The 14,600-nt window shown below is 53.8% G+C and overlaps 1 protein-coding gene across 1 annotated transcript in view; it reads right to left on the minus strand.

The window, feature by feature from the left end:
- Positions 1 to 12,789, minus strand: part of LOC309375998 (leucine-rich repeat and fibronectin type III domain-containing protein 1-like protein) — a 66,182-nt gene extending 53,393 nt beyond the window's left edge. The window contains exon 1 of the mRNA XM_081922115.1: positions 12,554 to 12,789. The gene's annotated coding sequence lies outside the window, so the exon portion shown is untranslated. The remainder of the gene's footprint in view (positions 1 to 12,553) is intronic.
- Positions 12,790 to 14,600: the final 1,811 nt, after the last annotated feature.

Below are 14,600 nucleotides of genomic sequence, written 5' to 3' on the forward strand. Positions count from 1 at the left end.
TGGGGGGATGAAAAACATAAAAAGTTGTGATAATTACTTAGACTGTAATATCTGCAAGGAGGTTAAAAGCAGGGCTTGCCCAGTAGCAAGAGCAAGCCAGAGAGAAACCAAGAAACCACTGGAGTTGATTCATGCTGATGTAACTGGTCCTTTTCCACCAAGTGTCTCCCATAACAAGTACTGCTTGATCCTAGTGGATGACTATTCTAGATTTGGCTGGGTCTATCCATTGAAGCAAAAGTCTGACGTTGCCCAAACTTTGAAGTTCTGGGTAAGAAGGGTAGAACGGCAACTTGGCGAAAAGGTGTGCTCTATTCAGTCAGACAGGGGAGGAGAGTTTATGGCAAGCTCCCTAAGAAACTGGTTGCGTTCCCAAGGGATCAAACATAGGCTTACCAATGTGGCGACGCCTCAGGAGAACGGAGTAGCAGAACGTAGGGGAGGTGTCTTGCAGACACAAATGAAAGCATTGCTAGCAGATGCAAATCTCCCAATTAAGTACTGGGCTGAGAGTATTAAGACCGCAAATTATATTGGGAATCGCTTGTGGTCAAGGGTACTAGATGACATACCCTATAAAATTCTCTATAACAAAAGTCCCAGTTTGCAACATTTGAGAATCTTTGGGACAAAGGCATGGGTTGACATACCTGTAAAGAACCGAAGAAAAGGTGGGAAAAGGGCACAGCAGTTGCTATTTCTTGGGTATGAAAGTGGTACGAAAGCTTACAGGTTTGAAGATGATAAAAATCTTTTGAGTTATAGTCGATCAGCCAGCTTTAATGAGCAAAGAAATTGGCCCAAGATACATGCAAACCTGCTGCCAGAAAAAGTTTTACTGCCGAGCATACCTGATAAGGCAGTTGAAACAAAGCTGAGAATTGGCAACTCTCCCAGAGAAACTGAAAGGGAGGAGGTAAAGGTTGAGCATTTTTCTCCAGCTGCTAGTATGGAGCAGGGGAGAAAAGAAAGTGCAACAGGGACAGGAGGAGGTAGATCTACAGAGTCAATCCACCCCAAAAGCAGTCCTGAAGGTAGCCCAAGGGATGAGATTAATGAACCAAGGAGGTCTGCAAGAAGTAATAAAGGTCAGCCTCCAGACCGTTATGGGTTCCCAGCCACCATAAACCAGGTTTGTGTAACTGAGCCAGAAAACTTTGAAGAAGTGCAAGAGTTACCTACTCTAGAGAAAGAGGCGTGGTTAAAGGCAATGCAGGCAGAGTATAACTCTCTGCTAAACAACAATGTGTTTGTCCCTACAGAATTGCCTGAAGGTAAAAAGCCCATAAGCTGTAAGTGGGTTTTTAAAGTGAAAAAGCTGGCTGATGGTAGTTGTCAGAGGAAAGCCAGGTTAGTGGCAAGGGGCTTTACACAAAGGAAAATGATACATTATGATGAAGTGTTTGCCCCAACAGCAAAGGCTGAAACAGTAAAATCAGTTTTAGCAATGGCAAGTCTGAGAGGGTTAAAAGTTAATCATTTTGATGTTGCCTCAGCATATTTAAATGCTCCTATAGACGCCGAGGTGTATTTACAGCAAATACCAGGTTATGAGCTGGAAAAAGACAGCATGGTGTTAAAGCTGCAAAGGGCACTATACGGGTTGCACCAAAGTGCACGTCTATGGCATGAATGCATAGACACAACTTTGAAAAAGATGGGATTCAAACAAAGCCTGGCTGATTCCTGTTTATATTCAGCAGTGGTGCAAGGAAGTGTTTGTTATTTACTTTTGTATGTTGACGATATCTGTCTGATAACAACTGCACAAAAGCAAGTGTCTTGGTTTATGAACAGCCTAGGTAACAAATACAAACTGAAGTATTTGGGAGAGATTCAGAATTACTTAGGAGTAGAGGTTCAGAGAAATGAAGAGGGCGTCTACTCTCTGAGTCAGAAGGAAAAAATTGAAAAGTTACTAAAGACATATGGAATGGAGAGGGCAAATGAGGTTGATACTCCCATAACTACCCAGTACAAAAATGAACCAGAAGGGCAAAAATGTGAGAATGCAACAGCGTTTCATTCTCTGTTGGGTTCTCTGTTATATTTAAGTTGTTGGACAAGACCTGACATAACATTGGCAGTGCACATGTTAAGCCAAAGAAGTGCAGACCCGGCTCAGAGAGATTGGCTAGCACTTAAAAGAATCCTAAGGTATCTGAAAGGCACAAAAGATTACAAACTGGTGCTGGATACAGGATATGATCAGCAAGTGTATGCATACGCTGATGCCAGCTGGGGGGACAGAGAAAATGGAAAGTCTACCACTGGCTATGCCATATATATTGGAAATGCCCTGGTTCAGTGGAAATCCCAGAAACAAACATTTGTTGCCACAAGTACTTGTGAAGCAGAGTACTCAGCCATAAGTGAATGTGTATCACAAATAGAATGGTTTGCTTGCCTAACAAAAGAGCTTGGAATACCTTCTGAAATGCCAATCACTGTGCTAAGTGACAACATGGCTGCACAACAGCTTGCTAACCAACAGAACTTTAAAAGCAAGAGCAAACATATAGCTATAAGATACGGAAATGTGAAAAATGCTTTGGAAAGAAATGTGTTAAAGGTACAACACTGTAACACAAAATGTAATGTGGCAGATTTGTATACAAAATGTTTGGATGCTCCTAAATTTCGAGACTTAAGAGAATTATTAGGTCTCAAGCCTTTGACTTAAGGAGGAGTGTTGGGATTTGCAGGATACTGGATAAGCCTGCAGGCTTCAGGATGATGCAATACTCTGCTGGGTCAGAGTGACTCAGCAGGAGTGTAATTGGTATCACCTGCTTTAAAAGGAGAGCCTGTGTAACAGTGGGTGTGGTTGGTGTGGTGGTTGTCCTGTATGGTGGTTGTGCTGTAGAGCTGTGGTGGAGGAGAGTATTCGTTTGTAAGTACTCTGGATGGACTGTTTTTTTTGTATATGCCTGTGTAAATAGCTCACATTAAAAAGACAGAACTGGACAAACCTGGAACTCTTAGCGTCTCTGCTGAAAGCTTCGCGTAGAATACGCGACAAAAACTCTGCTACAAACAGTAAGACAAGGTTTTACTGAGGTGCCACCACACAAGCCGGAAGCGCAGCAGAAGTGTGTGGGCGGAAACCTCTACTACTTCATTCTCCAGGATTGCAGACTGTGACTCCCTCTTCCCCAACCCCAGCAATGAGCCCCAGTGCTGTGACTTTGTGGGGTGTGTGTGTCTGTGTGAGTCCAGGATTCAGAGAGGGAGAGGGAGCGATATGCAGGGCCGGCCTCAGACGGACAGGCTACACCCAAAGTCCCTGCCCAGGAGAAGTCCATGGAGAGGCAGGACCTCTCTAGCCTGAGGAGAAGCCACATTGCCTTCGTCTGATCTGGAGGACTCCAGCTCACAGATGAACGGAAGCCTTCCTTTCGAGGGAAAAGCTACTAAAGCAGCGGTTCTCAACGTGGGGGTCCCCAGATGTTGTTGGACTACAACTCCCATCATCCCTAAGCTCTGGCCTTGTAGCTAGGAGTGATGGGAGTTGTAGTTCAACAACATCTGGGGACCCCCAGGTTGAGAAAGGCTGGACTAAAGTGAAGGCGATGGCAGAGCTTAAGGTTCCTTCTTGCGCTGGAGTCCAGCATGGAGCTGTCCAGGGTGCTGAAACCTCCACTATGCTGAGGCCACTGGTGGAAACAGAACTGTTCTCTCTCTCACACCCATCCCAGCAGTCCAGCCTTCCAACTTAATTGTGCCCACATTTCGCTCCTCTGGGGACTTGGCCGTGATGGATTCTGGTGCTGCAGAAGCCCCGGGGGGCTCACGACGCCACCGTGGGGGCTGCCAAGGGGCCTGCTTGCAACGGTGAATAATTCACGTTAAAGGGCTTGACGCATCTCCCGCAGATGGGCTGCTGGCAAGCTCAGCCTGGCTCTGCTGCATTAGTGCTGAAAGCAAATCAATAGTTTGGGCTGGGTTGGCCAACAAGTGCATTAGGGGAGGTCACATGGCTCCTTCTGATAAGAGCATCCTTTTGCCCAAAGGGGAAAGGGCAGGGCCAAGAAGCCCACCCCTCCCTCCCTAGAAATCTCTCTCATGCACTCATGTCCTTTTCTTCCAGAGGTTCCCACTGCCGCCCCACTTCCTCTTCCATGACCCTGGGGTTCCCTTCCAATTCTATGAATCCTGACCTGGTTGGCTCTCAAGGCTGCTGAGGCCTCACCTGCTTAAAGAGGAAAAGGCTTCCATTCACTCATGGAGATCAAGGCAAAGCAAGGCTGCTAACTGAGAGCCAGGCCCATTTAGCAGAGAGTGGCCTAGCAGCACAGCCCCAAATCCACATCTGACGCTCGGGCCTGTTTGGGGGAGCTCAGTGGGTGTCTCCCCACTCCCTCCCACCAAACACCGCCCAAGGCCTGAAGGCCAAAAGACACACAGACACTCCACACCCTTCCAGCCCATCTTGACACAAAAGTTCTGCAGAATTCTAGCCAGGAAGTAGAATCTCGAGGAACCTGCTGACTTTTTCATTGCACTTAATCATTCAAAATGAGTAGATGCTTCTATGAATTAATGAGGTGGGGTTTTTCTAGGAGTATCTCCCCCCCCCCCCCCCGGAGGTGGAGAAGTCCTCTTGATGGACAGAAGGCAGGACACAAGTTTTAAAAGAAATACTCCAAAATCAGTTATCTGGCACCCAATGGTCTCCGTCCTCTCAATGTCCCAGCCTTGCCCCACCCCCGCCCCACGCATGTTCCTGAGCCACAGCCCCTCCCTCCGTGGCCACAGAGACTGCCTGTCTTCAGCTCCACGTTTAGTGGCCGGCCGTTGTGAAATGACGAAGGAATCACTCACAGAATGAGTGACTGGAAGGGCAGGTCATGTATAAATGCTGTTTTATTTACAGAAGATATAAAACAAATAAGAGTAATTGCATGGTTGCAGTGGGGTGCCTTTGATGATTTTTAATTCTATACAGAATTATAATGCAGCGCTTCAAAAGAGGCTGCCATAAAAAATCATTAGATCAGCACAGGAAGAAAGCGGGGTGGTTAGCACTAGATTAATATTTGCATAATGTGCTTTTGTAGTCGTGATTTTAAGAATAGCACTTGGAGGACATAAACAGTGAGCTCAGTTTGATGGGGGTTCAGATTACTCCGCTAGGGAACCACGCATCCAGAACTGCGCTGGAGCTACAGAGAAGGTCATAAGCCCAGGGACTCTCCCCTGCCAGAAACAGGGGCCTCTCCAGAAGCTGGGGTTGTGGAGAAGGCGTCCTCCAGGCATTGCGGCCTCCTCCTCCTCCTCCTTGCCAGCCCATCCTCTGTGGTGCTTCTCATGAGGCCAAGACGCGCCACCAGCTCCTGAATCACAGCCTCTCTTTTGCCTGAGCCACCGCCAACGCGCCAGGTGCCTTTAAGCAGGTTTGATAAATGGGGTATCTATTTTTGGAAGATTCACGGGGTCTGGCTCTCTGAACATCCAGGCGCGGCGGGAGAGGAAGCCCGTTTCTGACAGCTGAAACTGTCTGAGCAAACAGGGATGACCCAGCCCACAGAACGCGCAGGGAGGGCAGGCCAGGATGCGCAGCTCGCTGCTTGGCCAGACGCAGGCTGCGGCAGACGTCCCGACCCCACGGGGCTTCACAAGGGCCAGAAGAGCATTACAAGAGGCTGCTGGATCAGGCCAGTGTCCCCTAGAGTCCAGCATGCTGCCCTTTCAGTGGCTGGTTGGATGCCTTTAGGAAACCAGAGAGCAGGATCCGAGCACTAGAGCAACTCTGCAAATAAGTCTAATCCTCTTTTAAAGCCCTCCATCCTGGTGGCCATGACTGCCTCTTGTGGGAGGGAGTTCCAAGGTTTATTTCCTTGACATCTGATGGGAGGGCACCACCACCGAGAAGGCCCTCTGCCTGGTTCCCTGTAACCTCACTTCTTGCAATGAGGGAACCGCCAGAAGGTCCTTGGAGCTCAACCTCAGTGTCCGGGCTGAATGATGGGGGTGGAGATGCTCCTTCAGGTCTACAGGTCTACACTCCTTCAGGCATCTGCTCTGCATGCAAAGACTCCCGGTTCATTCTTTGGCACCTCCAGGTAGGACTGGGAACATCCCTGGCCCAAACCCTGGAGATCTGCTGCCAGCCAGTGTAGGCAATACTGAGGTGTGAGGTGGACTCTTAACACCATTTCTTTGATCTGTCCCGAACCTCCCAAAATTCAGCTTCTCTCCAGCAGTCCTAGTGTTATGAAGTAGAGAAGCTGCACATTTTCTCTATGCCATGCCTAATTCTACAAGCTCCTGTCCTGTTGTCTCTTCCTTGCCTTTTCTCCAGACTGAAAGGGCCCACCAGGAAATCTGCAAAGGTTAGGAGGCCCCTCCCAGTCACTCGAAGGCCTCTCTCTGGGTCCAGCAGAGAAAGCCTTTGCTGCTGGCTCAGCTGGAGGAGGAGGAGAGCCTGCCCAGGCCGGCCACGTTTCTGACGGGCACAGAGGGTGATGGGGAGAGAAGCCGCTTGCCTGATGCCGGAGGCCTCAAAATAAACCTCTCTCCGAAAGGGAGGGGAGGAATTCCACAAAGGTAAAGATGAGCCTCGCGTTGAGGACACACAGACTCCGAGGGAATCTATTCTGAGCTCAGATGAAGAGCCTGCAATTTTCTAACTCAGAAATGGCTCCTAATTGTAGTGAGCAAAGGAAGTGTTGGAAACAGTCAGGGAGGCACGGATGGCTTTTCCCTGAACGCTTGCCAAGGAGGTGCTGAAGGAGGTGCCCACCCCCTTTCCTGAAAAGCAGGGGAGAGCGAGGAGATGGAGGAGAGCGAGGGAGGGTCACCTGAGAGCTCCGAATGTCAGGCGGTGGTGATTCACCCTCCAGAGAAACAATGCCGCTTCTTATAAGGCCAGAGTGCAAGTTCTCAGAGTCAGGGCACCTGCTCAGTAGGTGTGGAAACTGTTCTTTTTATTATTTCAGGCTTATGGTTTGAAGAAATGCCACGGAAATTGAGCCCCTGAGCAAGACACGGGTTCCAAGCCCCCTTCCATCCTCCTCCAAGATCAGCCACGACAGCTTTGCATCTGGCTGAAACCTAGACAGCCACTGGCCATCTTTGCAGACCATGGGTAGCCCCCACATGTTGACGGACTGCTGTCATCCCTGCCTATGCTGTTTGGGGCTGATGAGTGTTGCAGTCATTGTGCATTTCATTGTACACAGGTTGTACCTGGACAATCAAGGTATTATTATAATTAGTGCAACAATAGCAGAGGCCACGTCGCAATGGCTTCCCCGAGCACGAACAAGCAACACAAACAGATGTAGCCACGGCCTGATTCCACATGAGGCAGTTTGCTTGGTTCCTATGCTTCCTAGAGCGATTAGAGTGTCAGACTGGTGTTAAGAGTCGACCTCACACCTCAGTATTGTCTGCACTGACTGGCAGCAGCTCTCCAGGGTTTCGGCCAGGGATGTTCCCAGTCCTACCTGGAGGTGCCAAAGAATGAACCAGGAGCCTTTGTGTGCAGAGCAGATGCCTGAAGGAGTGTATTCCTGTAGACCTGAAGGAGCATCTCCACCCCCATCATCCACTGAGGTTCAGCTCCAAGGTCCTTCTGGCTGTTCCCTCACTGGGAAGTGAGGTTACAGGGGACCAGGCAGAGGGCCTTCTTGGTGGTGGTGCCTGCCCTGTGGGTGGAACGCCCTCCCATCAGATGTCAAGGAAATAAAAAACTATCTGATGTTTAGAAGACATCTGAAGGCAGCCCTATTTAGGGAAGCTTTTAATATTTGATGAATTAGTGTTTTAATATTTTTCTGGAAGCCGCCCAGAGTGGCTGGGGAAACCCAGCCAGGTGGGCAGGGTATAAATAATAAATTATTATTATTATATCATTATTATTATCTACCACCAAGAAGGGTGAGGATTTTCTGTGGAGTGTATGTCCACTATGTGTACACCTTAAAATTCATGTATCACCAGGATCTGGGAGACCCGGGTTGAAATCCTCCCCCGTCAGCCGCCAAGCTCTCCCTGGGCGTGACCTTAGGCCAGTCCCTGCCTCTCTCAGTGCAGCCTGCTTCACTGGGTTGCTGTGAAGATAAAATGCAGGGAGAACGACGTAAACAGTCTTTCTCTCCTTGGAGGAAGGTGGGGTAGAAGCAGATGACAACCATCACAATAATAAATAATCATCGTCTTCCAAGACTCCTTGCAACTGACGTTTGCTGTCCTCAAGACCCAAACTTCAACCCCCAACCCCTTTTGGAGCCCACGGTCGTTTGCAGATGCTGCAGCAAAACAGAGCCATCTATTTTGATAAATGAACAGACCCCTCAAACAAGCCGGCTGCCTCTCTTGGCCATTTATCACCAGTGCCAGAACAGCCCTCCTTCCTCCCTCTCCTGCTTTGCCTGCCCTCCCCCCCATCCCCTGCAGATTCTTCAGAAGTTTTGCGCTGAGCAAGCAGCCATATTGCTCTCCCTTCCCCCTTCCCCACAGGCCTCGCTTGGCCAGCCGAAGAAGGAGAGCCTTGGCTGAGCAAGGCAACCTCCCACAGTGGACCAGGAGGCTGGAGAAGGCTTTGCGCTCTCCCCTCCCCCTCCCCTGCCAGGATTCCCAAGCAAACATCCTCCTCCCTCCAAGCACAGCCCTCCATGCAGCATCAATAGGACTCTGAGAGAGTCAGTCTGCTGTAGTGGGGAGAGGGCCAGGCTGGGACCTGGGAGAGAACAGGGTTCAAATCCCCACTCAGCCACTCAGCTCACGGGGTGCGACTTGGGGTGGGTGGGGGAGGCAGTCCCTGCCTCTCAGCCTATCCTACCTCGCAGGGTCGTTGTGAAGATTAAATGGGGAGCAGGAGAATAATGTACACCACTTGGAGCTCCTTGCAGGAAAAAATATGAGATATAAATACAACAAATAAACAAAGACTGCCCTGGTCCTCTTTCGACTTGGGAGATGGGGCAGGGCATGGTCTGAACACCTGCCCCATTTCCACCCACAAGGTCTGGCCCACCAAAGGCCCTTCTCCCAAGAGAACTGGCCTTCCAAGACAGACAGATGTGCAGGACCCTCAACTGGCACAGCTGGTTGCTCAATCAACCAACCAATCCATCTGTTTGCCTCTTTTCCACACACAAAATCATGCTCAAAGCAGTTTACGGTTTGCCTTCCTTTGAAAGTCACTCTGCTCCACCTCGAGGAAAGGCCCTCGCGGTTCAGGGGCAGAGCATCTCCTTCCAGACAGAAGCTCCTGGGGAGTCAACAGCTTCTGCCCGAAGCCCTGGAGCACCTCTGCTACCAGGCAGTGCAGAGAGGACTCAGCTTGCCTGACTCCATACGAGGCAGGGCTCTCTCCCTCTGCCCCTTCCTGCAGTGAGAAAGCAGCACATGCCCTACTCCTTCACCTTCCCTCAGCTGAGCAGGCACCTTGCAAAGGCAATGCTGACCCTGCAAGATGAGGAGACCTCCACACCAGAGGCCTCCAAGCAAGAAGCCCAACTGCACCTCTGCTCTGTGCCATGGAAGTCCACACAGAGAGGGCCACCTTCCACTCTGCACTGACCCTGCACCTTGGTCAGAAGGCAGGAGGAACCCCCAGCCCATGCGGTGGGCCACACTGGGGTAAATGGCCAGCCAGAGGGACTTCTGGGGGCCTCTTTCATAGCTCCACAATATAGAAGTCTGGAAGCCACGTCAGCAGAAGGCGACTCTCTCCTCATCCATGAACAGACGGCCTCTGAGTCACCAGAGCTGCATCTCACCTACTGAGTGGCCTACAGACCCTTGGCCGCCCCCTTCCCCTTGGCCAGAGGACCAGCCCCTCTCGCCTTCCAGTTAACCACACAAGATGAAAGCAGAGGGGAGAGTGAGGCAGGAGGAGGAGACGTGCTAATTGCAGGCGGGTATCAACCCAAATTAAGTATATTTGGAATGCACAGCCACAAAAAGCCCACACAGGTGAGGGAGGGAGGCTAAAGCCACGTTCACAGACTCACAGAATTGTTGGGTTGGAAGGGAACCCAGAGGTCATCTAGGCCAACCCCATGCAATGCTAGAGAGAAGGACCGAGAAAGGGGACGGGGCCAGAGGGCAGAGGCTGGACGACACATCCAGGCCACCAGGAGGGCACCCAGAGGAGTGCAGAAGGCTGGCAGGAAGAGCCTTGACCTTTCAAGGTGGGCAAAATGGCAGGAAGGGAGAGGCGGGACTTCCGGGTCTCAGCTGCTCCTTCCGCAAGTCCCCAAAGGCTCAAACCAAGAGAGGAAAAGGCAGCCCCAAACAGCATCTCTCCAGGAAGCAAAGCTTCGTTTACGGAACCTGGAGAAGTATTCTGCCATATTATATTAGCGCAGAAGCATTTGCGTGGGCAGCAATGACCTTTCCCTGCTTCCCTGAAATGCCCGTTGCGGGAAGCGCATCAGTGACGGAAGGGATCTTTCTCTTTGCTCCAAAGGAGGTTGCAGAAGACAGAGGATCCCAGAGGCCAGAGGGAGTTAAAGGCCCCATGGGGCCAGCCCCACAGTGCAGGAGTGCAGGGTAGTTAGTGCATGGGGACTCCCCCAGCCCCCAGGGGGTGCACCTTGCTCACTGAGGCAGCCTCTCTCAGGGCCATTGCAGGCACCAAAGGCTCACCCCAATACCACCCTCTCCACTTGGGGTGCTGCTGCCTGGACCAGAGCTCAGCAGGGAGCCAAGGAGGGCAGAGGCAGTGAGTGAGTCTTATCCTGGCCAGCAACAGCCTGAGAAAGGAGCTTTGGAGTCCCACCAGAAGGAGATCCACAAGGAATGGGGAGGTCCTAAGCCACAAGCCACTCTCCCACTCCAACTGGCCAGAGGGCTATGGGGTCATCACTAGCCGCACAGCAGGAGCATTGCAGTTCTTCCAGAGCCACGTCAGCAGGAAACAGGAACTCTGCCTGCACAACATCACTCTTGAGAGGTTCAACAGCACTTCCAAGGGCTGCAGCAGAGAGGGGCCTAACCCTGGAGCTCTGACCACTGGACCCCTCTCCCCTAAAGCAGGGCTCCATCCCTCCACAGGACGCCCCTTGACGAGAGACACACAGACACTCGAGCAAAGCAGAGTCGGGGACACCGCAGGAGGGGCGCACGGGCCGGTGGGATCTTCGCTTCCCCAGAGCAGGGGAGGCCGATGAGGCTCTCTAGCTCCCCCCACTGGCAGCCCGCAAGGAAGGCAGCGGCAAGCACTTCCCCTCCTCCCCTCAGACAACTGGACCATTTGCTTCCGCGCATCTTTTGCACCCTTCTCTCTCTGGCCTGGAAGAAAGCACGTGACGCTTCGAAATGGCTCCGTTCACCAGCTCCGCCAAGCACCTTCGCCCAGCAGGTTCGAGCCCCGAAGGCGGCATCTGCAGGCCGGCCGGGAGGGACCTCCGACGGTCAGCAGAGCCGTGGCTGCTGGTCCTTAGCTGGGTGGACTGCGGGTCTGACTCGGTCTTCGGCAGCCTGAATGGCACCGAGGAGCCCCCGCCGCAAGGTCTGGGTTCTCTTCGAGAACCTGGGAAGCTGCTCCGCCGGTGGAACATCCGAGGAGTGGCCGGGGCGCAGCCTGCAGCTCCTCCTTCCGTCCTGCCACCGCCTCCCCAAATAAAGGGTCGAGAAGCCCGCCTGGAACCCCCTCCCTCCGGCGGGGACAGGGATGCGGTGGCGGGGCGGGCGAGTCCGACGGGGCGGGCGAGTCCCCAAGCTTCCCGCGGGCGCCGCCCTCGTCTCCTCCCGAGGAGGCCTCGGCCTGGAAACTCCAGCTCCGGCAGCTCCGCTTTCTCTGCCCACCAAAATCAGACGGCCGACTCGGAAGCAGGACGCCTCCTTCGACGACCCCAGGAGGCCAGGCTGCCTCCTCCGGCGCACCCGCCCCAGTCAAACGGAGGCTTCCCCAACTGTGGGGGGCGAGCGAAGCCTGGGCGCCCCCTCGGAGCTCGCCTCGCCTTTCCAGGCGGCTGCGGAGCAGCAGATTGGGCCCCTCCTTGGCGCCGCCGGGCGGGTGCCGAGCCAGGAGGGAGTGCAGGACCCTCGAGCCGGGCCGAGCCAGGAAGGGGGCGCCGCCTTAGCAGAAGAGGAGCCGCCCGCCCCCCTGTCCGCAAGTCAAGGTTGCTGTGGCTGCAACGAGCAGGTCGCCGGGTCTCTGCTCCGGGAGGGGTGGGCCGCTTAAGCCAAGCTTTGAGAACGGAAGGCGGAACGGAAAACACGGAGCGCCCCCCACCCGCAACACACAAACCCACGAGAGCGCGCATTGCCGTCCAAAGGGGGGCGGTTCTTGCGGGGCCCGGAGCCAGCGGCAAACTTCCCCGGGGGTGCTGGGACGGCGTTCTCCCCACGCCTGCGCTGCAGCGGAGGATCGCTCGTCCGGGGCGCGGGGGACACAGAAGCCCGCGCCGCCGGGCAGGGCGAGGAAGCGTGGGCGCATCTCCCGTGGGTGGGTGGGGGATCCCTCCGTTCATGGCCGCCTGCCCCGCCTCGGCTGCAAGCGCTGGCCGATTTCAAGGCGATTTCGAGCCGGGGAGGAAGGGGCCCCTGCCCAGCAGCCGCGAGTGCCCCCCCCCATGTAGCCGCGCCCTCTTACCTGGCCCCACGGCCTCCCTCGGGAGCGGCGCCGTCCCTGCTGCTGCTGCTGTTGCTGCCGCCCCTCCCCGGCTGCTGCTCCTGGGGGCTCCGCGGCGGCGGCTCCGGCTCGGTTGGCCATGCGCCCGTCGGCGGCTCCTCCTGCCCGCCTGCCGGGGCCGCGGCGGGCGTCGCTCAGTCGGCGGGGCCGGAGGGCGGCTCCTCCATCCGGGCGCGTCCCCTGCCCCCTCGCCCCGTGGCCCGGCCGCGCCTTGCCCGCTCCGGCGTCCTGGTCCTGCTCGCCTGCGTCGGAGCGCAGCTCGGCTGCCGGCGTCGCGGAGGCGGCGGTGGCTCCTCCTCTCCTCTCCCCCCACCGCCAAAGCCGAGCAGGCGCCGTAGCCCCGGCTCGGCCATGCCCGCTGGGGGGAGCCTCTCCGCCGTCAGGAACCGGCCAGCTCCGGGAGCGCCCCTCGACCCCCGCGCGCCCCCTTCCCTGGCGTTGCCTCGCCTGCTTTTTGGCTCCCGAGAGCGGAGCGGGGATGCCCTTTGGCGCAAGACGGGGGCGCCGGGCGCGCCTCTCTCCGTAATGCCGCCGGGCAGCCGAGGGCCGGGTGGGGCGCTGAGGGCTGCTTCGGCTTTCCGGGGCACTTGGGGCGCTCTTTGCCCCCAGAGGGCGCGGAGGGCCAACCTGACTGTCGGGAGATGGTCGCTGCCTCTTGCGCTCCGCTCTCCAGCCGGCTGCGGACACACCGCGCCTCCATTGCGCTCCCATCGCCAAGCCCCCTGCCCCGTGGACGAGACGGGTCCTCTGCCCGTCCACTAAGGGAACCCCCCTTTGGGGGAGAGAGTGCCTGGTGGGACTTGGTAGTTTTGACTGGTTTTCATTCTTGGCGCTGCATTTTTGTCAACCGCAATCCGGGGCCGTGTTTCTGGAGGTCCAAGGCTGTCCAGACGACAGGACCCGCCCCCCCCCCCCTCGGCGTCGCTGATGTGGACCAAATAAAAGCAAAGCTGCGCATTTGGTTTGGCTGCAGGAGTTGCCGAAAGGAAACGGTTGTAAATGGTTTTAAATAAAGTGAGCGATGGGGAAGCGACGCTCCCTTCCCCTCAGGGTGCTCCGCTCTCCTGAGAGCAGTTCAGTTCATAATTTTATTGTTCTAGCCAAAGGCCATGACAAACCTTGTATTAAGCAATAGTGTCAATAAAATAATATGGAGCAGGCATCCATAATATAAAAGGCATAATGTACCAAAGACTGCCAAATTCCTGAGCATTAAAACAGTTTCCCTTGTGCATCTCTGACAGCTGCAATTCCAATGTTATTTTGCCTTTCTAAAATCCAGTTTACCAACATCCATGATGTAAGAGAGAGAAATTACTAGAGTCGCCAAAATGCTGTCCAGCTTGACTTCAGATCAAACAAACTGATCACCACAACAATTTATAGTGATTTTATCTAACTCCCTTTTTCCTGATTTTTTTCCTGCAGCCAAAGCATAGAGGACCACTCTGTGTAAAGAAGCTATTATTCTGACTCAAAAGAAACGGGGTCATTTCTGCTGGGGCGTGCCTGCTTGCTTGTGCGAACAAAGATTTCAGACTCTCGTCTCTTGGATCTCTCTATAAGGGGCAGGCTGACAGATCGTGAGCGATGTCTTCCACCTGAGGTTGACCACAAATACTAAGTCTGTCTGCGTGCGGGATCTTGTAGTGGCCGTCCAAGACGGTACTTGAAACACAGCTCAGTAAAGGCATTTCTTAAAGAAACTGGTGAGAGTTTGTCAGATAACTAGCTCTAAAATGCTCTGCCCTCAAGAATGGTTACCAAGGGGAAAATTAAGTGTTTTTAATTAGGTGCAGGTCCCTTTTCGATTCTATCCAGAAGAGCTCAGTTGACACTTATTCAAGGTCAAGGCAGATTTCAATTCTGGAAAATAATAATAGTCTAATACTTCTTGACCAGCTGCTTCCCAGAGTTGGTTATCACCCAATTCCATATAGCCAAACTGCAGACAAATGCTCAATAGGCATAGTAAAGGTAAATGGACCCCTGACCATTAGGTCCAGTT

The sequence above is a fragment of the Podarcis melisellensis genome (genome assembly GCF_964234715.1).
Source record: "Podarcis melisellensis genome assembly, chromosome: 8".
Classification (NCBI taxonomy): Eukaryota; Metazoa; Chordata; class Lepidosauria; order Squamata; family Lacertidae; genus Podarcis; species Podarcis melisellensis.